The following is a 25,096-nucleotide window of genomic DNA, read 5'->3' as shown; positions in this document are numbered from 1 at the left end:
CAAGAGCTACTTGTGTTTACCTAGCAAAGAATGTAACTCAAGGCTGCGCAGATGCCTCTACTGAAATTCAGGAGATGGTAGAAACACACAGAAAAACTGAAAAGGTTTTCAGTAGCATCATTCAACCTTGACAATATTGTATGACATTGGCTGTTGAACCCATGACCACCTCCCCTCCACTGCCTGACCACAACTCCCACTATCACCCTTATCAACTGGCTTTCCTTCTAAGGCCTTTGTCTAGACACAGAGATTGTATTGGTTTAACTTAAACAAGTGCAAAGCCCCCTGAGGATGCTCTTGTTTCAGTTTAGCTCAAGCCAGTTCCCTGAAGTTATGCAAGTAGGGAAGGTGGAAGGAGAGCTCTTGATTTGAAGTTTCTGGAGGGAAGCTGAAGCAGAAGAAAGAATTAGAATATTTGGGAAGTATGTGTAGTGCCACTGGCGAGAGATCCGGAGAACTGAAAAGATGAGCCCACTGTGCCTGGGCAACAGTGAAAAGCATGGCAGGAGTACTATGAGACCTGCAATTAAGTAACAAACTGAAAAGAAAAGTGTATGTGTTTGTCCCTGCCTGGAAATGCTGGATCTTACAGAGATAGAAGAAAAGAAGATACCAGTAATACAAAATAATACACTGAGGAGAATGGCAGGCAAGTGGAAAGTAGACAGAATGTGCATGGAAGAAATTAGGGGGAAGATGTACTTGGAACTCTCAGTGATAAATAGGTGGGCTGGATATGTGATAAGAATGGGAGAACGACAACCAGCAAAGAAAATAAGGGAGGAAGAGAATAGCAAGACAGGACATGGAAGTTCAAGGATACGAGGCAAAGACTCTGCCAAGAGAAGTCTGAACAGAAAAAAAGATGAATTAGAAGGTCTACAAACCTGTGCCATGGTCCAGAAGGAGTGGCAAAGGATCCCAGGGACCTCTTACTCTGTGTAAATAGGAAAAGGATTTGAGAAGTGTAGTGTGCAAACCCGTGTGGATGCTGTTGCTTCAGTTTAGTGCAAGCGGGTTCCCAATTGAGTTAACCTAAACTGGACGAAGCCACTCTGACACTGAAATAAGAGTGTTCACACAGGGGTCTCCATCAATTTAACTAAATTGGTTTAATAATCATGCTGTTAGTTAAACTGGAGCATGCAGCAGCAGCAACTCAGCATGTAGACAAGCCTTGAATAATGACATGGTCATGTTGCTATTATAAGTCAGCTATTTACCAACTAATCCTATGCTGCTTTTTTTTTTAATCATTTATTATGCCTGAGCTTTGCAGGGCAGGGATGGTGAACCTTATACATTCCATAATGCAAAGAACATTACCTATATCTGTCTATCTAAATGTATTTTCAACACTTCAACTAGTATGGCCTAATTTATCTTTGGCTTGTTTCATCTAAAGGAAATCTCCAAAGACTGGATGTTGGCCAATACTATGTACTGTTTAGTGCTTATACTCAGGGAGACAGTTAGTTTAACTTCAGTTAGTTTAGCTTCAGTTGTGGGGAAAGTCTCCAAAATGATTCTGACAAGTCAAACGGGAACACTGTGAAAGAAAATACCCTAGAGTGGCTGGAACAGCTAATGTGATTTCAGGAATGGCAGATCCTGCTTCAGTGACTCCTGGGGACCCTCTGAGAATTACTGGTGTGAACTCAAAAATGAAAGTAACACAGTTAAATGTATAAACAGTTCTCTATCAAAAAGCTAATTTTCAAGGGAACTGAATCATTGAAGAGAAAAAAACAGATTATGAAATTGAAAATAAAGGGGTTAGTGCAAGACAAATTCAATGCAATTATTTTAAAGCTTAGTTATAATTCCAGTGCCACAGGTGTACATACAACATCTTTCACTGCAGCTAAAGCAGTAGCAAAGGCTGCAATGAATAAGCTTCAGATTTCATCCTGCATGATTTGCCCCATCCATAGCATAATTCACATATGTAGTTTACATGCAGAACATAGCAAATGCCATTTCTAGTGGCTAACAAAGAGGACTGAGAGTTAGGTCTCCTGGATTCTAGTCCCAGCTCTTAGAGGCAGTTGAGTCTAGCTGTTGGAACAAGAAAGGCTGGGGGTCAGGACTTTTTATTTCTATTCCTGGGTCTGATGCTGACTCCCTGTGTGACCTTTAGCAAGTCATTTCCAATATCTGAGCCTCATTTTCCCCCATTATGGAAAATATTGGGGATAATACTGACTTGCCTCAGCATGGGAGCTCTGATGGTTTATTAACTAATTGCCTGCAAAGCAGACTGGGATCCATGGAGAAGACACCACAGCAGTGCCACGTAGTACTGGTTTTGAATGCAGATCTGGTGCTCACCTTTGATAAGGATTTGGGTCGCAATACCTCTTCCAGTGCTACAACCTCCTTCTTTGGGAAGGACATCCAGCATCCCATTAAACGTCGGACAAGGGCCACAGCTCACTGAAACCCATAACAGGAGGCCTAGCATAACCCTCTCTAGAGCAACACACATTCTCTGGAGTGTGGCCACCAGCAGAGAAGGGTCATTAGCTTAGGGAGACTGTGATGAGAAGTGTAGCAAAGACTGGGATGGGGAGGGCCCTGTCTGCTAGGAAAATGGCTGAGAAACAGAAGGACTATAATGGCTGTCATATGAGGAGAGATTAATAAGACTGGGACTTTTCAGCTTGGAAAAGAGATGACTAAGGGGGAATATGATAGAGGTCTATAAAATCATGAGTGGCATGGAGAAAATAAATAAGGAAGTGTTATTTACTCCTTCTCATAACACAAGAACTAGGGGTCACCAAATGAAATTAACAGACAGCAGGTTTAAAACAAACAAAAGGAAGTATTTTTTCACACAATGCACAGTCATCCTGTGGAACTCCTTGCCAGAGGATGTTGTGAAGGCCACGACTATAACAGGGTTCAAAAAAGAACTAGATACATTCATGGAGGATAGGTCCATCAATGGCTATTAGCCGGATGGGCAGGGATGGTGTCCCTAGCCTCTGTTTGCCGGAAGTTGGGAATGGGCGACAGAGGATGGAGCACTTGATGATTATCTGTTCTGTTCATTCCCTCTGGGGCACCTGGTATTGGCCGCTGTCAGAAGACAGGACCCCAGGCTCGATGGACCTTTGGTCTGACCCAGAATGGCCATTCTTACGTTCTTAAAGGACAATTGTAAAGTCAGTCTGTTCAGTGAACCAGAGAATGAGGCTGTAAAAGCAAAGGCATAGAAATGTAGTGAGTAGCTCAGGAGAGTTAGAACCATGATCAGCTGCAAGCACAATTACTCCAGCTCTGGCAGCAAAAGATAAACATGAAGGACAGCAGAGAAGTCACATTACTGGCATGCATCACAGAGCAAACCAAGTTTAACTAACATGGCATTGAAGGACCAGTGTCAGCAAGTCCAGAGTATCTTAGGACATGGCTGAGATGTGACACTAAGTGGAAAAGGAGGCAGCAAGGGGGCTTAGGAGTTACCAGTACAGCAGGCACCGGAGTGAAGGAGGTGAGCAGTTGAGAACATCTGGCAAGGCTCTGCTAAATCCTCTCCATCCTGATAATACTGAAGCATGATAAAGAGCCCAGGGATCAATTCAGCAAGGATCAGCCAGAGATGATGAGGGTTAGGTTCAAGGGTAGAAAACACACAAGGTCAGCTTATAGGTGAGTGTCAGAGAAAAAGCCCCAAAGTTCTTAATACGGCAAAACATAGGTGGGCATAGAGTGACATTGACAGGATGAGTCTAAACAGAGACACTGAGATTGTCTCAGATACAAAGGTGATGATGGCTATTTAAGAAGATAGCTTGAAAGACAGATACCAAATCCCTCTCTGGAGAGATGTCATAATGTATCATTTCCAAGCAATTTTTAAGTCCTTCGTTATAAGGGATGGTTGCGGCGTGCATAATGACAACTAGGAAAAATTATACAAAGAGTTGCTCCATCTTCACTTTATAAAGATCATTAGGAAGGCTTACAAAATTACCAAACTATTGGTAATGCCAGCAAACTACATTCATAGCACTAGCTGAAGAGACCAGTTAAACCTAATATTTAGATCCTGGCTACCAAGTCATAAGAACATAAGAACGGCCGTACCGGGTCAGACCAAAGGTCCCTCTAGCCCAGTATCTGTCCACCGACAGTGGCCAATGCCAGGTGCCCCAGAGGGAGTGAACCTAGCAGGCAATGATCAAGTGATCTCTCTCCTGCCATCCATCTCCATCCTCTGACAAACAGAGGCTAGGGACACCATTCCTTACCCATCCTGGGTAATAGCCATTTATGGACTTAACTACCATGAATTTATCCAGTTCTCTTTTAAACGCTGTTATAGTCCTAGCCTTCACAACCTCTTCAGGTAAGGAGTTCCACAAGTTGACTGTGCGCTGCGTGAAGAAGAACTTCCTTTTATTTGTTTTAAACCTGCTGCCTATTAAGTCTGAGTCTGATCTAGCCAGATGACATAAAATATGTGCTGTGCAGAACCAATGATAATTTTTATTATCTCAGCCGTGCAGGCAGAGTTCCCCTTGTACAGTTTTGGTATAGGATGTTATCCCTGGAAATGAATTAAAATGGCCATGCAATTCCCTTAGCTTTATTTTCTAGAGTTTAAAGCAGCCTGTTAGGTATTGTGCTGTATGTTTACTCCTGAGGATTAGATGCATGTGTATATTTCTATTGTGCTACTTCTGAATTGTGTCGCTGAAGGTCAGATGCAACCAGCTATTGAATACATGACATCTGAGAAATGGAAGCCAACTTATACCTACTCAGAAACCTTGAGGGAAGGGGAAATGTCTTTATTGTAGGTAATCTGGTCGCTGGAATACTCCCTTTCATTTTGCAAACTCCGATGTGCTTTTTTAGAAGTTTGTTCACAGCATTACAGTGAGAACACTTTGCATAGTCATTATCCCTGGTCCATCCTGAATGGAGTGAGGAACATTAGGATGATTTTGGGTTTTTTAAACAGAGGGTCAGATTTCAGCCTTTTCACTCTATTCACACATATAATCTGAGCTCACAAGCACCTCAGGGTTAAGCGAATTTGAGTTTCTAACCCTCTTTCTGTCAGGCAGAGGTGTAGGGTTAGCTGGAATATTTTGGAATAGAGAGCAGCAAAGCCCCTGTTTGTACCCCCTAAAAAACATTTAAAAGCTTTTAAAAAAATGCATGCATCCAAAGTGGGTATTCACCCATGAAAGCTCATGCTCCAATATGCCTGTTATTCTATAGGGTGCCACAGGACTCTTTGTTGCTTTTACAGATCCAGACTAACACGGCTACCCCTCTGATATTTAAAAAAATAGTTACTCCTGTCACACGCTACACTCCCATTTCTTTGAGTCTCTTGCCCTCCTATAATGTTCCTAAGAGGAGGGTGTGGTACATTTGTGACTCCTGTACTGTTTTCTCTTTTTCATTATATCATTTAAATCGCCATTGACTGGGGGGAATGGCAGATTGTACTCTCCCAGCCTGTAATATGAGGAAATGTATGCCCTTTAGATTTGTTGTATTTCCAGCCTACCCCAACAGACCTGCTGCAGATTTTCTAAATCCTTTATTTTATTATGGGAGGCAGGGCTTGGTTTGAGATGGGAAAAAAAGTATAGTGCTTCGCTCGGGTTGCATTCGTAGAACCTAACTTTGATAACATAGGCCCAGAGCAGCTGGATGTTTGGGCTAAAATAATCCTAGGTATTCTGTTGGTGGTTAAGTTTTCACAGGTGTCTAAGGCCCAGATTTTTAAAGGTACTTAGGCACTGTGGCACTCAGACGCAGGAAGACAATTGCATTGATTCCAGTTCTGAAGGTTCTCTTCTCAGTCTGGAAGAGCTTAAAAAAAAAAAAAAAAAAAAAAGGTAAAATTTTAAAGTTTAAATGGACACAAATTTTGGGGGCCCACTTGAGACACCTAAAGCTGGTTTTTCAGAGGTGCTGATTACCCACAACTCCAGCTGACATGAGTGGGAGCTGCAGGTGCCTAGCACCTCTGAAAATTGGGCCCAAGGTGGGGACCCAAACAGGGAGGCACTCTATTGAAAAATGTTACTTTTTAAAAAATAGAAGCATCAACTCTGCCCAGTTTGATGGAGTCAGCAAAGAAGTGCAGGGTAGGTGTGTGACGTAAAGTACTGCCTCACTCCAATGCCTGAGTGACCATTTCTGACATTTTTATATTGAACAAAGTATCCACACACCATTTCAGTTTTCCTCCTGCAGCTTCTTCCCACCTAGAGGCTTATCATACAGAAGGATATTTGTGCTCATGAGGCCCTGGATTGGAGTAGCTTGGCAGGAACATTCGCTTTCATCTCCGAAGTCGCACAGTGTATTGCAGACAAGCTATAATCGACTGCCAAAGTGTTCTCTGGTAAGTTCTTACAAGCACTTTGCAGGCTGGTAAAAGCAGAAGCTGGGGCCCACCGCATCAATAAAACAGAATAAAATCTTCCAGAAATCAGGATTAGAGGTCCCCTCCCTTCCATTGCAATTCTAACTACATGGCCCTGAGAAGATCCTCCTTCTGAGATGAAATCCTCTCATGAAAAGCATGAGGACCATGACTGAAATCTGCCATGGCTCAGAATGCAAAGCAGAGGAATGTTTGCTACACAAAGTAAAGTACTAAAGGAAGCCAAGGTACAAGGGTTGTTCCCAGCAAATCTCATGTTTCTAAATATTTCATGAAGGTCACTGAAAACATCTGGTTACATGGCTTCTTAAATATATAATTACATTATAGATAATGTGTTTAATGCCACAGTCATATCTAAAAAATTTAACTGTGATCAGCTACTTAACAATTAATAGTAACAACAAGGGGGAAGTAACACAAGCCAGAACAGGGAAACAACAGGTTAAAGAATATTTAGATAAATTAGATGTAGTCAAGTCAGCAGGGTCTGACAAAATTCACCCTAGGGTACTTAGGTACTAGCTGAACTAGTTTCTGAACCATTAGCAATTATCTTTGAGAACTCATGGAGGATGGGCGATCCCTGAGGACTGAAGGGGAAACATAGTATCTATCTTTAAAAAGCAGAACAAAGAGGACTCAAGAATTATAGACCAGTCAGCCTAACTTCAATACCGGGACAGATACTCGAACAAATTATTAAATAATCAATTTGCAAGCACCTAGAGGATCCTAGGGTCATAAGGATAACCAACATAGTTTGTCAAGAACAATTCATGCCAAACCAACTTAATTTCCTTCTCTGATAGGGTTACTGGCCAAGTGGATGAGGGAGAAGTTGTAGAAATGTCTTATCTTGATTTTAATAAAGCTCTTGAAACAGTCCCACATGACATTCACATAAGCAAACTAGGGAAATGTGGTCCTGATGTGCACCCAACTCAGAGGGGACTTATCAATGATTGACAATCAAATTGGGAGGACTCAGCTAATGGGTTACAACAGGGGTCTGTTCTGGGTCTGGTACAACTCAACACTTTAATTCATGACTTGGATAACGGAGTGGAGAGTAGGATTAAATTTTTAAATTTTACTTTCCTGGCCCCTCACTTGATTTAGGCTCTCAGGCTCCAATCCTTGGGTCTGGCCAAGCGGAGCCAGATGCAGGAATCAAGAGAAAGGGGAAACAGTGGCTTTATATTGTCCCTTTACATTACTTTGTCCCTCAGGCAGGCTGGGGGGGAAAAATCAGTCCTCAGTGCAGGTCAGAGCAGTCTCAGGATTGTTATAACCTGGGCTGTCTGCTAACTTCCCCCCAAGGGGCTGTCACAGCTGTCAAGGACTGCTAGAGCAAAGTGCAGTCTTCCCCCGTCCCCAACACACCTGCTATGCCAGGGAAGATGCCATAGATTGGGGTCTACGCACAGTGCCCTCCACAGTCCATGTGGAGTGACTGTGGCCACAGGCTGAACTAGAAAGTACGTGAGGGCTGCATGGCAGCCTGGCACCCAAGCCCTGGTTTGGGCTAGACATCAGGATTCATCTTTCCAGACTTTCTATCTGAACACTTGGTGTCTATCGGGGTGGACTGAGAACCAAATCGAGGACCAGTTATATCATCAAGTGAATGGAGCATTGGAAAGGGTTAACACTTGCCTCTGGGATACTGTGCAGTTCAGAGGTTGCACTCTACTTTAGCAGAGCCTGTTTCCTTCTCCGACCAAGCTGGAGGGAAAGCAGAGTGAGAAAGCCTGAAAGGTGTGAGAATCTTTGGCTTCCAGTGCTGGCTCTTTGAGGCTCTGCTGTGGCTAGGGATGCCTTAATAAAGAACTGCAAATAGAAAGCTGTCAGGAGAGAAGACCTCAGCTTTAACAGGGGACTCTGGGGGAGGAGACCCAGCAACCAGGACTGAAACAAACTAGCCAGAGAAAGATAAATCCATACACCCAGCAACAGAGAGAAACTATCCCAAGCTCCAGGCCTTTATGGGTCTCTTAGACTATTTCCCTTTGTGCAGATCATGTCTCTTCTGCATCATTAATGAAGCCTTTTTATTTCATTAAATTTTAAGAAATGCCACATTACACACGTAGTCAAATGCAAAGATTAGCAAAGGGAAAAATCTATTTCTGGTCAGTCACTACAATGCAGTGCCATCTGCTGGGGGCTGCAAGCCAGCTGCCTGTAGTTATCATTCAAGCAAAGCCCAAGTCCCCCCGCTCACCACCCCCCCCAAATCATTTGTGTTTGGCAGTGCTTTGTTCCAGTTATATATTTTTGTACAGTGGTTTGCACACTAGGAAACACCCTGAACTATCTAACTGGAGTAACCATGGAGCTGGATAAGACATGCCTCTATATCCCATTGATGCAGAAAACAAATTGCTGACACGTGGAGTCACCTAAGAATGCTACAAACTCCCTGAAATACAAACAGAAAGTGTGAGGCTAACATCAAGGAGAGATGAACTACAGGTGCACATGAGAATGCACGTGCATGTGTGCACATGCACACACACACACACACACACACATACCCTGCTATTCCCACACAGCTGCTCTCACTTTTTACAAAGCGAAGACCTCCTTAGTCAATTGAAAGAGTTTCTCTGACACTAATTTGAGGAGAAGGATGCAAAAAGGCAGTGACACACTGAGCTATCTGTGCTCGTGTCTCATGACATGCTCTAAGGACAAACTTTTAAACCAGCCTGGCAGAATCTGATTTTGCAGAAGTGTTGGTAGCTTGGACACTCAGAAGCAACTTGATATATTTATCTCAGGAAACTGTTTCAAGGAGCAGATGAACAAACAGAGCATAAAGAAGCACAGGAATTTGCTTTTACCTATGAGGAGTTTGCTGTCATCCTAGTCACAAATGTGCATTTATCCACAATCAGAATAACTTGGCCATTTCTGTTCTAAAAAGGCTCAGAACTGGAAGAGCAAGGACAATGATAAAGCAGCAGGGTCAGGGGAAGCCTAGGGCTGGGATAGCAGGGAGGCTGTGGGTCAGGACTGAGCTCTGCCAATGCCCAGGGGGGTGGAGGGGAGGAAGGATGTAATGATATAAAAACAGAATGAGTTCAACATTGAGTCTCTTTCCTTGGCCATGGGGAGGTTACCAATTAGCTCACCTGGTACAGATCCTGCAGCTAAAAGGGCCTTGGTTTGCATCTCAGTTTTGAGTGTGCTTACCGTCACAGGCAGGGCTTTGACTGGCAATGGCATCCATAATAATTAGCAAGCTAACAAAACAGGGCTGGAATCACCCCAGCTTTACTCATGTGGAAAATTCCTGCTTCTCTTTTATTTTTAATGTGAAATATAAAAACATTTAAAAAAAAAGGGAGGGGGGGGTGAAATTCAGCCCTGTACAGAGGGCCTAGCACAAGGCCCAGATAGTACTGAAATCCTAGTAAAGGCAAACCATTCATTTTACACAAAATATAAAGCTGAGACGTGGCAGACCATTGTTAGGAGAGTTTTTTTCCTCTTGGTGACAGCATTCTGGACACCGAGCAATGGGTGCCTTATAAATGTGTGAAATAATAATTACTATTCAGTGTGGTGTTAATATGAAAACAGGCAATTGTATGAAGTTGTCCATTTAAAAAAAATTTCTAAATGTTTTATGGAATAAAGTCTATTTTCACTTGAACCACATGTGGTCCTATACCAAGAGTCCTGTTGTAATGGACTGTCTCCCTGCCATTTTCTCTCCTTGTCTTAGTCCCCTGCAGTCTCAAAGATGGCAGGTTTCCCTTTCCTTCCATGTGGTTCAGGGCCCCCAATCCTGATCAGAGATGCACTGTGTTTTTCCACACACTCTTGAGTTCTGCTCAGAATTGGTCCCCAAGTGTTTTCAGAACAGCAATGCAATCCTGCTCTAAGCTGTCACATGTGTCTAGTTAAACAGGAATTTGTCACTTCTTCCCTATGTCCCTGGCAGCCCTTGGGATCGTTTTTTGCATTGCTTACCTCTTAAATTTCCTTTATCTTGAGATCAAACATCAGTGATTTCCCTGGGAAGATTCATAGCAGCAGAAGGCCTGTTCCATATTCTTTATTTAGGGAATCAGGATAAAAGGCAGGTGCTAAAACAAAACAAAAACAGACAAGTGCTTTGTGTTTGTTTTCTTAAGACTGGGTCTCACAGTCATTCCATTTGCTATGAGATAGCTCATTGCTGCACAAGAACTCCTTGGACACAAATCAGAGACTGTGACAGTAGTCATGAACATCGGCAATAAGACTAACCCTATGAAGTTATAAAAAAATAAAACAAAAACCCTACACCTTTTTTTGGAGTCAGCTCAAAATATGGGTCTTGGTTCCTGGACTCCCCCACTTAAATGCAGTTCATGTTCCTACAGCTAAACTATTAATGTAAGTATAAATAGGTTGTCAAAATGCAAAGGTACAGTTAAACAAAACACACTGCACTGGAGTTTATAAACAGGCTGAGAGGATGCCACTGAACTGTATTAATTCCCCACTCTGAACTGACTGTGGTGCCTTGGCATTGTTTCTTTTAATGCTTTGCACAGGAAGATACTACTGTTACCTGGAGTAATAAATGATGACTATTAAACTATTCCCCCCTGCACATCACACTCTGCAGGTCAAAAAGGTCTTGTATTTTTCAACAGAAATGGGAGCAAATTTCACCACAATTGAAACAGTTTTTAGTTATGGCACAAAAAACTAGGCAGAATCAGGAGCTTCTGCAGGGTAGAGAATAGTATCAGAGCTAATCACAGGTATTATGGTATTTGGTAACTAGAAACACATTCAGAAAAAAGCCCAGCGGATTGTCTCTGATGTGGAATCCCAGGCACTTCCTACAGGCTTCTAGACTCCATGTTACAGACTAACTGAGGCATTTTCTCCCCTCCCCACAACCCCCCTTTTTGCAGCAGAGCTGCTAGTAATGAAGGTATAGTTTGTTCTTCAAAATGTGCCTCCTTTGCTTTAGATGCCGAATCATGATGCCAAGACCTGACACTTCATCTGCAGGACTCCAATTCTCATCTTTTGTACCACCTCCAACTGGTGCATGTGGTAGCTTCAAGTTTTCTTAGCGATTCTGGCCCTGATCTGCTCCCGTAGCCACCCAATGAAAGAACGTGGACTATGAGGGGAATCTGGGGAAAGGCTGTCAGGTTTCAGGATGGATTTAGTTGGTGTGAGTGACACCAGGGATCCAAGGTAGTGGCCCTGGCAACTACTAGACAAAACAAAGGCCTCTCCCCATGTGACACTAGCCTCGATGCACACTCAACATCTCTCTTTCCTGTACCACTTACTGCTTCCAAAACGAAGTGTCCCGTCCCCCCGCCCCAGCATGGAGTATCCCCAAGTAGCTCAGAGAGTCACTGTAAACCTGGTGCAGTGGGAACAGCCAGGAAAAATGGGGGGTGGCCAATGCATCGCTGCACCCTGGAAAACTCCAGTTGCTAGAATGACTCCTGGGTGTGTGTGCTGCCAACCTAGTTTGGAACTGGCCTGATGTCTACTGGCCCCATAACTCACAGGAAGGGGGTGCCCATTTTGCATTCCCTACCTGAATGATGCCTCGCCCAGAAGGCCCACGCCTCAGGCCCTTTGATTCCCAATCTTGGAAGCTGATCCCTTCTCATTGATTTTTGCCAGCGAAATGGGTTATTGCTGCCTCTCAGCAGGTAGCGTATTAATTTTCTGTGACATCTGAATTTGTTACCCAAGTTAACATCATTCAGTTTGTCAGGTCCTGTGGAGAATGACAGAGCCAATGGAAATTGCTCTGGCATTAATTACACACTATATCCCCTGCAGCAGTTCATCCTGACGATGAGATGCCCCTACTGCAGTAGATGCACTGTTAATGCAATAAGACAAACATTTTAAACTAGACCAGGGGGTTGCAAACTGGCACATTCATCACTGTTGTGCTGTTGCCATCAGAGTCCCAGTGTTTAAAGTTGCACTGAAACAAAGAGAGCAATTCCAGATTTAGGGCTGTGCTTCTATCCAGCACTCCGGGAAGTATGATCCCAGGGAGAAACAGCGTCACGTTGCACAGCTGCTCCTTCTGAGAGGCCTCTTTTGATGCTACTTTTACAGGAGCAGTGCCACAGAAATCACGCAGCCCTGAATTGTCCCCTCTGGATCCACATGGGATGGATTTGAAGCTGCCCTGTAATAATTTATTAAGACTGTATGTTGGCCTGCCTAATGAGATGTTACCATATGAATATATTGGTTTAGTTTAATAGGGGGCTGTTGGGAAAAACAAGCAGGAAGGGAAAGAATGGCTTGAGATAAACCACTTCTCAGCAAACACTTAAGAGTTGTTAAGAGATGATGCCAGGATAGGAAAAGGCCTCAGAATGCAGAAGAACAGGCGATCTCTGGCAGTTTGAAAAAGGTCGGTCAGTCTTTCTCTCAAGAGAGGCAGGTAGTTGTTCAAGGGAACACGACAAACACATCAACCTGATGGGGATGGGGTGGGTGTGAAGAAGTTAGGCCTGCCATCAGGGGATGGTAAAACTATAGATATACACATACACAGACAGTTTTAAAATCCTTTTTTTCTAAATGTTTTGTTCCTAAGATTACACAACACTGTATAGCACCTGTAGCACCCTGAAAGGGAAGAAATGCAAGTGCCAGAACCCAATGGGGCCTGCTGGGTAAGCAGTGTTGGTACACAGGGTACCGTCACACAAGGGTTGGTCTAGGTGTGGGAGAACTGTGGAGGCCAGGAGACCTGAAGGCATGAGGCCTGGCATTTGAGGGGGTGCACTCAGAGAAACCAGAAAGAGGCCAGAGACACAGCTAACCCTGTAACTGGGACGCCTTGCATGAAAGGGACTGTGCACAAGCCATCACCATGCTACCAGCACTGATTGGGGGCTTGAGCCATCTCCCACCCCAAAGCTCCCAGCAGGTGCTCCGTATGGATTGATTTAGATCACCAAACTGGAAACCTTGATAAAAATAAATCAGTTTTAATTTTGTTTTGCATTTGTACTTTCAGTTATTTTGCTAAAGAGAGGTCAATTCCCATCAGTTGGTACTTTTTAGTTAACAAGGATAGAAAATATCTATACACATCTTTATTTAAGCAATTATATAGCTTAGCACACATTTATTGAGATTCTTAATTTTTATAGTTTTACTACATTAGAAAATGGTGAATGACATTTCTTATTTACTAGATATGATTAATTTTTCACTTGTAATTTGTGTCAAACTGCATTTGGATGGAAACTGAAGGAATTCAATTACAAATGCACGAACAGCATTTTAAAATGGTTTTCATTAGTTAAATACAACTAGCTTAAGGTGCTAAATACATAGGAAAAAGTACATGTTTTGCATTTAAAACTGATTTATTAAACAAAAAAGTATTATCTGCATTTAGTGAATTGAACTGGTTGTTTCTGGTCACCGTGTCCTTCGAGATTTTAGAATTAGTAGATTTCATTCTCTTCTTAAACCTAGTTTTATTCATAGATTGGGAGAGGAAAATAAGCATTCCTGTGTTTTCAGCTTCCAAGCAACTTCTCAACTTTGAATGACTTAGTCCAGGGTTTCTCAAACAGGGGTCACCGCTTGTGTAGGAAAAGCCCCTGGCGGGCCGGGCCGGTGTGTTTACCTGCCCCGTCCGCAGGTTCGGCCGATTGCAGCTCCCACTGGCCACAGATTGCTGCTCCCATTGACCTGTGACCCCTGTTTGAGAAACACTGACCTAGTCATTGAATTGCATTAGTTGAATAAACTGAAAAGAAGAAAATACTCTCTCTGCATCTGCAGAAGACGGTACTGCTGTCAACAGTTGGTTTACCCCTTCAACAAATTCTAGTTCCAGGTGCTTACCAGTGACTTCCATCAATTCAGTGGTTTGACTTTCTTTAAAACTTTGGCAGCAAACATGTTTAGTACTGTTTAGAGGTTTTTAAGGTCAGGCTTGAGAAAGCCCTGGCTGGGATGATTTAGTTGGGTTTGGTCCTGCTTTGAGCAGGGAGTTGGACTAGATACCTCCTAAGGTCCCTTCCAACCCTGAGATTCTATGATTCTATGATACTGTTTAGTATTTTTTAATTTCATTTACATTATTTTAAAAGATTATATGAAGTTTAGGCCTTAACATGGGTTGTCAATTTCAAAATTTAAATAAATACATTTTTCTTTTTAAAAATTTAAATAAAAAAATTCATACCCTAGCTCCATGGCTGGAGAGAGTGGTGGAGACAGGCTAGAGCCAGCAGAACTTGTACCTATTCCCTGTCCAGCCCCAGAGCTATTCCCCAGGAAAGATAATACAGCCTGGGACCATGTGATCTTCTCCACATATTCCTCACCCCTTCCCTGTGACAAATAAAGGCAAAGAGAGCTAATAGGACCATGCTACTGGGGGGAGCCCTGTTAAGAGCTGCACCCAAAAAGCCTCTTGCAGTGCACAACAAGACATTTTATTGGTCCTACAAAACCCAGATACACTTGTGTATACTTGGGTCCACTGGCACCTTAGCTATTAACCAACGAATCAAACAGATATAGCCATCTCCTTTTTATAGAATATTCTCATAACCAGCTCCACAATCAGCCAGCAAAGCAGGGACAGCAGTGCAGAGGCACCAGGGTTTGGGGTTGAATCCTGTGACTTCGCCACCAGGGGAGGGCGCCCCCACACAAGGCAACATGAGGATTTGGGGAGACTCTAATAGGAGGGAGATCCTTACAAAGATACAGACCCCTTCCTCCCCAGATCTCCCTCCTATGTGTTTTACTATTGCAGAAAGTGACCTGGCCCAAGGGCCTGTCCAAAGAACTCCGGGTGCCAATTACGGGGTAGGCAGGTCTTTAGGGGAGAAGGTGTCATGTAACCATGTCACCAGACTGGGTGCCTCAGTACCTATGGCAGGTTTAGCACATCAGCTGCAGAGAGCAAAACCAGCATCCCTAATTCCCAAAGAGGAACCGGAGCTACAAAGTTCAGATCTGGGCTTTTTCCAGAGAGAGGATCAGAGCTGTGGTTGTGGCTCAGCCTAGGGGTCAAGTGCAGAGTTCCCATTGGGTGCACTCATATGCAGAATTCTGGTTCAGACCTATCTTTATTCATTACCCCTTTACATAGGGGGATCATCAACCCCAGCTTAATTTTGCCTTTTCTTAAATCTTTTGGCTAGCCCTCTGTGAAATGTGACAGGCTTTACATAGAACTAAGTAGAGATAATTTTCATTGGAAGCTGCATCCATTTTCTTTTCACTGAGGGGTATAATATACCTCTTTCCTACTGAAAAATTTTAGCTGCTTGAAATAACAGTGCTTTGCTTTCCAGAGAATGCTGCAGCGCTAGGAGGGAAGGGAGTACAGTGACAAACCCACAGCATGGTGGGGAATGTCAATACAGATTTGGGGTTTAAATGGCTTTTATAAATAGACAACATATCAGACAGGTGGGGGGAATGCAGCTGCCTGGTATTGTCCAGCATAGCTGATAAGCAGTAGGAATAGCCTTCTCCAATGCTCATGACATGATATTCAGAGTCAAGAGAAAACCCTGAGCAGAATGCTCTCCAGACGCCAGAGAAAGGCACTTTGCTGCTACTGGTGTCATTGTCAGGAAAGTGGTGCTCTCTTTCCTCCAGCCAGGCAGCCCTTTGTCTAGCTATAATGCACCAATCACCGTGGTAACCAAATATAGTATGTATCAATAAGATGTTCAATAAATATTTAAGTTCAGTTTCAGCTGAACTGGTACTAAGTTATGGTAAGAGTGCAGTGGGCCCTGCACAGAGCCTACATATAATTTAATTCGTGCTTTGAGAGCGTAAGTGGCATGTAGAACTTGTGCAGACCCCACTGCGTGGGATGAATGTCATCCAAAAGGTCTTTAACAACAACATCTTTACATAGCTCTGCTAATTACTAGGAGACCTATTGCCAATTAATTAATTTTGCAAATTAGCAAATGAATACATACAACAGAAAAGTAAGAGCAAGAGCAAGGCATCAAAAATGCACTTTGTTCATTTATTTGACAAATGCAGTTTAGTTTTAATTATGCATGACAATGCTTCTGAGTACTCGGGTAAGCGTTCTGCAAGAGATTTTGTATGAGTACGGATGCCTTAGTAACATGAGACCTCACTAAGTCTTTGCTGGGAAGCAGGGAGAGACTTTCACATGCTTTTGGCATGTAAAATTAATGAGGGTCTACTATATTTTGCATTTATTTAGTGCCTGATATTCATAGAGCTCAAGGTTCTTCTCTACCCAGTAGCTCATATTCCTCCTCTAAGACACTGCACAGCTAAAAGTGCCAAAGGATAAAACTTTTGCCATTGTGGATGAAAATAATGAAAACATCCTTGACTTATTTGCATAAATACACTGATGCCCCAGACAACCTGGGGTTCATATAGAGCAAGTTGACTTTCTGAAACATTACCCACTGAAGCTACAAGCCATCTCATCTGCAGGACTGTACTGAATCGGGACTCTTTTCAATACTGATTGTGATAAATAAAGGGTGGGGGGTAGCTCCCTTTGATGGACACCCAGCCAGCCAGTTAGCTGTTAAATCCCTCTTGGTAGCTGTTCTTTACTTGCTTTACCTGTAAAGCGTTAAAAAGTCCCCCAGGTAAAGAAAGAACAGTGGATACCTGACCGAAAGAGCCAATGGAAAGTTAGAACTTTTTAAAATGGGGAAAAGAAGCTTTCCCTTTGTCTGTTGCTCCCTCTGGGCTGCAGGAACACCAAGCAGCAATGCTATAAGCAGAAATGCTGTGTAAGGTTTGAACCAGGTATGAAAAATTATTTTCCATACCTAGCAGGACTCATTGGGATAAGGAATGCTTAGGTAGACATGATTAGGTTATTGCTTTATTTTGGCTTGTGGATCTCCTCTGTGCTAACACCGGATGCTTTTGTTTGCTTGTAACCTTTAGACTGAACCTCCAAGAAGCTATTTTGGGTACTTAATTTTTGGAATTGCTCTTTTAAAATCTAGCAAAACCCTAAGTTCCAAATATATTTTCTTTATTTTTTATTTTAATAAAATTTACCTTTTTAAAGAAAATTTACCTATGGATTGGATTTTTGGTGTCCTAAGAGGTTTGTGCATATGCTGTTTGATTAGCTGGGGGCAACAGCTAATTTCCTTTGTTTTCTTTCTCAGCTCTTCCCCAGAGGGGGAGGTGAAAGGGCTTGAGGGTACCCCACAGGGAGGAATTCCCAAGTGCTCCTTCCTGGTCCAAGGGTTTTTTTTTGCATTTGGGTGGTGGCAGCGTTTACCAAGCCAAGGTCAGAGAGAAGCTGTAACCTTGGGAGTGTAATACAAGCCTGGAGTGGCAAGTATTAATTTTTAAAACACTTGTGGGCCCCCACTTCCTGCACTCGGACTGACAGAGTTGGGATTCAGCCTTGACACTGATAAACAAGCAGGAGTGGCTTAGAGGCCACAGTGCCAATATGTCACCAGGGCCTGAGGTATTGCCTCCCTGCCATTCCCAGTCCCTAGTGAATTAGGAACGGTTCAGCACCACTAAGGGTTTAAATGGGACTTAAGTGATGAACAGGCCTCCACTTGGCCTTCTGCATTAGTGAATTCCAACCCAGAAGAATAACTCCATCTAAATTCTACTTCCTAACTTGGCAGGATTAGGGGAAATGAGAGGCTCGGAGTCCATTACTCATTATTTGGACTTGGCAGAATTCGATTTTCATTTGCTTGTAATTTCCACTCATAATACAGATTATTTTAAAGCATTTTTTTCTATTTTTAAATGTTCACAGTTGTGCAAAGTTATGGGTTTTAAGCATTTTCTCAATGTGTATCACAGTTGCAGGAAATTGGGGGAGGGGGTCAGACTATTTAATTACAGTAGACATTCAAAAAGTTAAAGGTTTATAACCATTAAAACACGAAGTGTCAACCTCACATGTCAAAAGATATGAAGTAAATATAATTAAATCAAACGTACAAGTTCTCAAGCAGCATTTTTCTTACTTTGCCTAGGTCAATTTCAATTGTTGTCTTTCTGTGCATGTACAGTGAAATCAACATTTACTGATAAAAATCTAATCCTTCCAAGCTTATTATTATTGGATCAGCGTCACAGCAGGGTTTGGTCAGTGGGGTAACATTTATGCTGCTGATTCTGCAAGCTGTGGGGTGCAGAGAGTCATAAATATTCAAGCTTTTATGAGATGGAAAATCCTGAGATAACAGGTGTTGTGGCAGGTTGAATTCTCAGGGAGTCACAAGAGAAATCACTTAGCTCTGGGAGACTGGACAATAAATCTTAACCCACGACAGTGTGAACTGATTGCCCTAAAAATAGAAATCGTATTACACACACATTCAACTTATTCCTCTGGCCAAGCACGCAAGAGCCCGAGTCAACAGAGCTGGCTAATTTCCCACACAGAGGGTACCCTGGTGGAATGAAATATTCTGCCCTTGGAAACTCATTCATGTCCAAAATGATCTGCAGAGTTGATAGGCATCTAAGAGAAAACATACTTCTCAGTTCAAATTAAATAGATTTCTGAGCCAGGTAGAAAGGCTTTTCCCAAGTGAAAGCTCCAGAGTCTGTAAGTGTTACCTGACTGACAAATTCCTTCAGAACCAGGGTGGGTGGGGGAAGAACAGTCTTACCCACAGTGTCCCAGGTGCGCTACTCTATGCAACGAAATTTTAAAAGAGAGAGTGGAAAGTGATGGGGCAGCTGTGGTTTGGAAGTAGGTGTACAAGCAGTGTCCTTCCTGCCCCGGGAGGTGGGTCTATTCTTTTACTTTCAAGCGCAGCCAAAGAATTGTCAAATTTTGTAGCAGTTTAGGTAAGCAATGGTTGTGCAAGTAAACAAGCCCAAAATTTGTAAATCAAAGAGTGGGAAGAGGAAGAATACCCATTGTGCCTGCCCTCATACAATTTAAATCAATCTGTCTCCATAATCTTTCATTGCCTGCAACCCTCTAGGTGGGCCATAAATGCCATTGCAAAAGCCTTTGATGCTTTGTGGAGACTGGATGCCTTATCCAAGAGTTGGACCACTAACTCCAAGGTATCTCTAGCAGGGTTCCAATAGCCTAATCCCAGCTCTGCCCCATATGTATCATGTCAAACTCTTGAACAAAAGATTAGAGTTAAACTAAGATTTATGCCACTAAGTAAGAAGCACCTTAGATGAGCAAGTTGCTGACAGCAGCACATTTTAGCATGAACTCTAGGTAAGATGCAAGCAGCGAGAGATTAGTATTTACAATACACAAATTTCAGAGACATCAAACAAGTCTCAGCGGGGGAGCGTATCTTATTTAGAGTACTTCCGTTTTTACCTCATTGTATTAAACAAATGAAAAGGATCATAAACTCAGAATTTGCAGAAGTCTGCTGAGCCCTACAGGTCTTTATCTATTTCAGATGTGGAAAAAATGAAGCTAATCTGAATCCTTCATCTAGATGATGCAACACAACCAAATTGTATAATTTAGGCTTTGTTTGTTTTTCCTGAAACTTTTGAAATTATTTCTTCAGAAATTAAAAGTAGCACTAGAGGCCCTTCTAAAACAATGGGATGTAGCTACTACCATCATGGCCTAAGTCACCAAGCAGAAAGCCTGCTGAAAAATGTTAAATGCAGATTTTTGTCTATCTTACAGGTCCTCCTTCTGGAGTTAATACCAAACGGATGTCAAACTCAGCCTATTCAAGCTTCTCATAGACTGTTTCCTCATATGTAATACATATGCTCAGCTCCATAAGGTAATGCACAAATAGAATATTATAATTATTTCTATTGCAGTAGTGCCTGGATCTCTGAGTCATGGACCCAGCTTCACTGTTTTAGACACAATAAAAAGATGGCCCCTGCCCCACAAAGCTTACAGCCCAAGACACGAACACAGGTAGATAAAGACAGGCAGGCAGAGGAGCACAAGAAGAAATAAACATAGGATTGCTGGAAAATTAGAAAACTGACAGAGACTATTTTTCTGTTCACAGTAACCATAACCTGAAGAGCCATGAGTATTCTGCAGTATAATGCTGAGAGTTTCCAACAAAAAACTCTTTTGTGTTCCACATCCTAGAACACTGGGTATAGAAACTAGAAAATGACCTGCAACACCACTTTAATCAGACACAACAAATATTCTCAAACTTAATTAATTCATAGATTCCAAGGCCAACAGGAACCATCACCAATTTATCAACATCCTTCTTGAGTTACAGGTACCAGAAGCGGACACAATATTCCAGCCGCCATCACACCAGTGCCACAAACCTCTTGACTCCTACTCAAGATTCCTGTTTATGCATCCCGGGATCGCATTAACTCTTCTTCAAATAGAAGAAACCTCAGACCCAATTTTCCTCCACACCTGTCTGGGGCCTTCTCAGCTCAGGCTAAAGCCATTTTCCCTGTACAAGTATTTAACATCATGTATACACAACATTTTCCATTACATGCGTCTGACGAAGTGGGTATTCACCCACAAAAGCTTATGCTCTAATACATCCAAAGGCGGCACGCGAGCTGATTTTCAGTGACACTCACACTGCCCGGGTCCTGGCCACCGGTCCAGCGGGCTCTGCATTTTAATTTAATTTTAAATGAAGTTTCTTAAAAATTTTAAAAACCTTATTTACTTTACATACAATAGTTTAGTTATAAAATGTATTACTGGCACGCGAAACCAGAGTGAATAAATGAAGACTCGGCACACCACTTCTGAAAGGTTGCCAACCCCTGCATTAGCTTTTCTATCTGGAAGCTGTCTCCCCTCGACTGGGATGTGCCAGCAAACGACTATTTCTAATCCTGAGTGGCAAGACGTTTCCAGTTGTAAATATTGTACCTGCTCTGTTTGAGTCTGCTCAGAGATGTGAATGACATCTCCAGCTATTTACTGTAGTTGATATTATCTGACTGTGGTTCAGAGGGTAGTAATACAGCAGCAGCAACATTTCACCTCTCACAGCCCAGGTTAGTAGTTTATCTGGCAGCTGTTCAGGGGCCCTATGTAAGTTGGTGTGTCTCAGTCCATTTCTTAACAATAGGTATCTACCTCACTAAACCCAACACCATAAGATGACCCCTTGTTTTGCAGTTCCAGGATAGAGGCTAGAGTTTATGTAGGCCATTAAGAATTCAATACTTTTTTTTCAAACTGATGGTTCCTCCTATGCAGACTGAAGGGGACCTTGCACTGCTTCTCTCTGGGTTACTTTGGGGGTCCAGACACACCAAGTATCCAGCCCTGGGATTGATTTCTGTGAGTGGGTGGTAGTCACTCATTGCAGGGTCAAGGTGTAGAAATTTAGCAACAACAACAACAACAAAAAACCAACAAACCCCAGCAATCTTCCATGTGCAAGTCTATTCAGCATCTTGCCTTTCCTCTATTCACTCTGTGCTGTCACAGAATGACTGAGAATGTCATTGTGCCACATTTTTATTCTTTAGCATACATAAAAATTAATTAAACAAATGAAGTGACTTTGACACAAAAAATGGAAGGAATAAGGGAATGTAAAAGTTCACCCACAGAGTGAATGCAATTGATGGAATTAAAGGGGCAATTCTGACATTGGCAAAATGAAGCACAATTCATATTACAAGTAGGAAACAATCAAAAAAGCACCACAACAGAAATACAACATGTATAAGAATAACTCAAGGAAGAGAAAAATCTGCAGCCAAAATTGGTGTCAGAGTCAACAGAAAGAGAGAAACTTCAATGCATATCTCCACTGATTCACAAAGGAGACTGACAAAGAAACCTGCATAGAAGAAATTAATAGGATGTAAGAGGAACATATATAAACCACTGAAGCACTGCCAGCTCCAAGCATTCAGAAGTCAATGCCTTGGACTCTTAGCATAAACATATCCTATATTTTTAAAGAAAAAATGTTTTACTTTACACTGAATTGGTTGGAATAATGCCAGGATTGCATATCCCAGCTCCATCTCTTTAAGCTTTCATCTTGACAGAGAGGTCAGCAGCACATAGCAATCTGGCGAGCAAGACGTGGTCACAGCATAGGTTTGACCTTTCTGCAGACACCTCCATGGGGGACTGTGTATTCCAATTTTTACAAAACTGTAATTAAATTAGTGTTCCAGCATCACTTGGATCTGTGAGTATAACATGCACACATTGACACTGCACTGTTGCCAAATCTTGTAACTTCATCATGAGTCTTGTAATATTTACTATTTTCCTTAAAGCCCCAGCTCCTGGAGTCATGTTGTTAGGTGAGAATCCCAGCTTTAATTTTAAAAACTAAGTGTCTAATCCTTGTGGTTGTGGAGAAAAGCTTGAAAACATGACTGGAGCAAACCCATAAGCTTCAAATGCTAGAAGGCAAATAAAAATAACCCAATGTGCATTTTTAAAAACAAAAATCTCATAATTTTTGGGAGCCTGACATGATTTTGCACTGCCTGGCATTGGCAATACTGCCATGGTTTATGTATGTAAGGTGCTCAGCTCCTTGAGAGCTTTGGAAAATGGAGCAGTAGGATCTGATCAGTGCCAGGGGAGGGGACCTCAGTTTGTTGTGTGGTCCCCAAATGCCCCCAAACCACATGCCCAGATATAATACCAGCTGCACTCAGATATAATACCAGCAACTTTACCTGGGCAAGGACACAACCCACGATTAGTAAGAGGGACCTTTCAGCAACACACACAGCACCCCCTCAACAGTACAATGCACGAAGACCCCAGTCCTTAAGAGTACTACCACTGACCCATTATGAGTTCATATTGCACCATCTCAGCCTCAGTCCTGTAGGCCTATTACAGGTATCTCTTACCTCTCATGGTGATCCCTAGTGCTTGGGAGCAACAGGAGCTCCCAGTTTCTACCCTCTCACAGGCCTCCATCGCCATGGCTACCACTCCAGTCAAGACTCCCAGGCAGGACCTGGGCCACTTTCCCAGCCTGGCTGCAGCCACCTATGCTGCTTCTCCCTAGGCCTATCCCTAGCCCCATGTCCAAGCTACCTTTGGGCCTGCTTGCTCCAGCCTCAGTCCTGGGGCACCTCTTTCCAATCCTACTTCTATGCCCACTGGCTGATAAAGTGGCCTACAGCCAGTCCCCATCCCCACTTCAAAAGTGCTAAGCTCCCACTCTAGAAGTACATACCCTTTCTCCAACCAAGAGCAGGGAGTGAGGAGTAGCATTTCTTCCCAGTCCTCTGGCCAATAGCTGCATAGGGCCTGCTCTATTTGCTGAACCCTTAATCAATTATCTGGGCTTTGGGCAGGTAGGTCTGCCCTGTTTTAGACTGCTGCTGTGGGTATGGGAAGGGAGGCCATTCTCTCCGGCAGCCTGCAGAACACACAGTAGTGCTCCTAGCACCTCCACTTGTGCACTATGGCTAAAACTCTTAGCTAGAGCTAGTGATTTGGGGTGCTGGGGTTTCTGAGTGCCCAACTTGAGGCACTTTAAAAGGGGCCTAATTTTTAGAAGTCCAAAACAACCATAGCTGAATTCATTGGTGCTGCTGATGCTTAGCAGCTCTGGAAAAATGAGGCACCTTTAAAGTGTCCCAACTTGAGCACCCAGACCCTGGGGCACCCCAAATAACAGCCATTTCTGAATGTTTGGGCCCACAATAATAGGGAATAGCTGTGCAGGCAGCTTGACATGTGCAGCAATGGGCAGGAGTGACCAAGTGTCCTATACTCCACAAACTGCATTGAATAAATGCAGGAGAAGACTCTGAGGTTCCCCAGGAATGGGGAAAATAAATGTAAATTTAGATTAAAGATGCTGTAGCTTTAACCCCTCACAGACCCATATGCTCTCCCACCCCTTGCTCTCCAGGTAGAAGTGTGGAAATTGCCATAATGGACTAGACACATGCCCTATCTCTGACAATGTCCAGATGTTTCAGAGGACAGTGCAAGAACCCCCACAGTATATAGATGGGAGGCAATAAAAACCTCCCATGATGGTCCTACCCTTACCACTAATAGAGATTGCTTTTAAAACATGAGGGTTTACCTCTTGTCCTATAATGCCTGCATCTGTAATTTTCACTCCATGCATCTGAAGAAGTGGGTTTTTTACCCAGGAAAGCTTACGCCCAAATAAATCGGTTAGTCTTTAAGGTGCCACCAGATGACTCCTTGTTTTTGTCCTATATTCCGTTAGTATTAACTATTTATAACTCTGGAAAGTCTTGTTAACCACATAGATGTCTCATCTCTGTTTGAACCTTGCTAAATTCTTAGCCAGCAGAACATCCTGCGAGAAGAAGTGAGTTCCACAGGCTAGTCACACCTTGTGTGAAAACGTATTTCCCTCCGATATCTGTTTTGAATTTGCCACTTCCCACTGCAATTGAACCTCCTCTTCTTCTGGAGGGGGGAGATAGAAGCTCCCGCTCCCCCTGCTCTAGCCCAGTAGTTTTAAACCCGTGGTCTTGGGACCCCTGAGGGTGTCTAAGATTTCCAAGGCGTCTGCACCTGGCACCTCCATTCGGAATGTGTTAGGAGTCTGCCGGTCTAGACTACCCCTTATTTCATATACCACCATGCTCAGCCCAGCGGCTCCTCAGTCCCGCTGAAACACCCCCATCCCCTCCCCCGCAGGCACCGCGCTCCAGTCACCTCCTCTCCCGCCTTCCCGCCTCCAGCGCCGCCGGGGCCGGGCG

At 43.1% G+C, this 25,096-nt stretch overlaps 1 long non-coding RNA gene across 1 annotated transcript; it reads right to left on the bottom strand.

Moving 5' to 3' along the window:
- Positions 1 to 5,586: 5,586 nt before the first annotated feature.
- Positions 5,587 to 23,131, bottom strand: LOC120388938. The gene is made up of 3 exons (XR_005590683.1): positions 23,069 to 23,131; positions 10,409 to 10,524; positions 5,587 to 5,844 (listed from the first exon to the last, which is right to left on the bottom strand). It is a non-coding gene; the product is annotated as an uncharacterized LOC120388938 (long non-coding RNA).
- Between the last annotated feature and the right edge of the window lie 1,965 nt (positions 23,132 to 25,096).

The sequence above is a fragment of the Mauremys reevesii genome, linkage group 22 (genome assembly GCF_016161935.1).
Source record: "Mauremys reevesii isolate NIE-2019 linkage group 22, ASM1616193v1, whole genome shotgun sequence".
Classification (NCBI taxonomy): domain Eukaryota; kingdom Metazoa; phylum Chordata; order Testudines; family Geoemydidae; genus Mauremys; species Mauremys reevesii.
The sequence above is the reverse complement of the archived record's forward strand: the minus strand, read 5'-3'. Positions and strand labels throughout refer to the sequence as shown.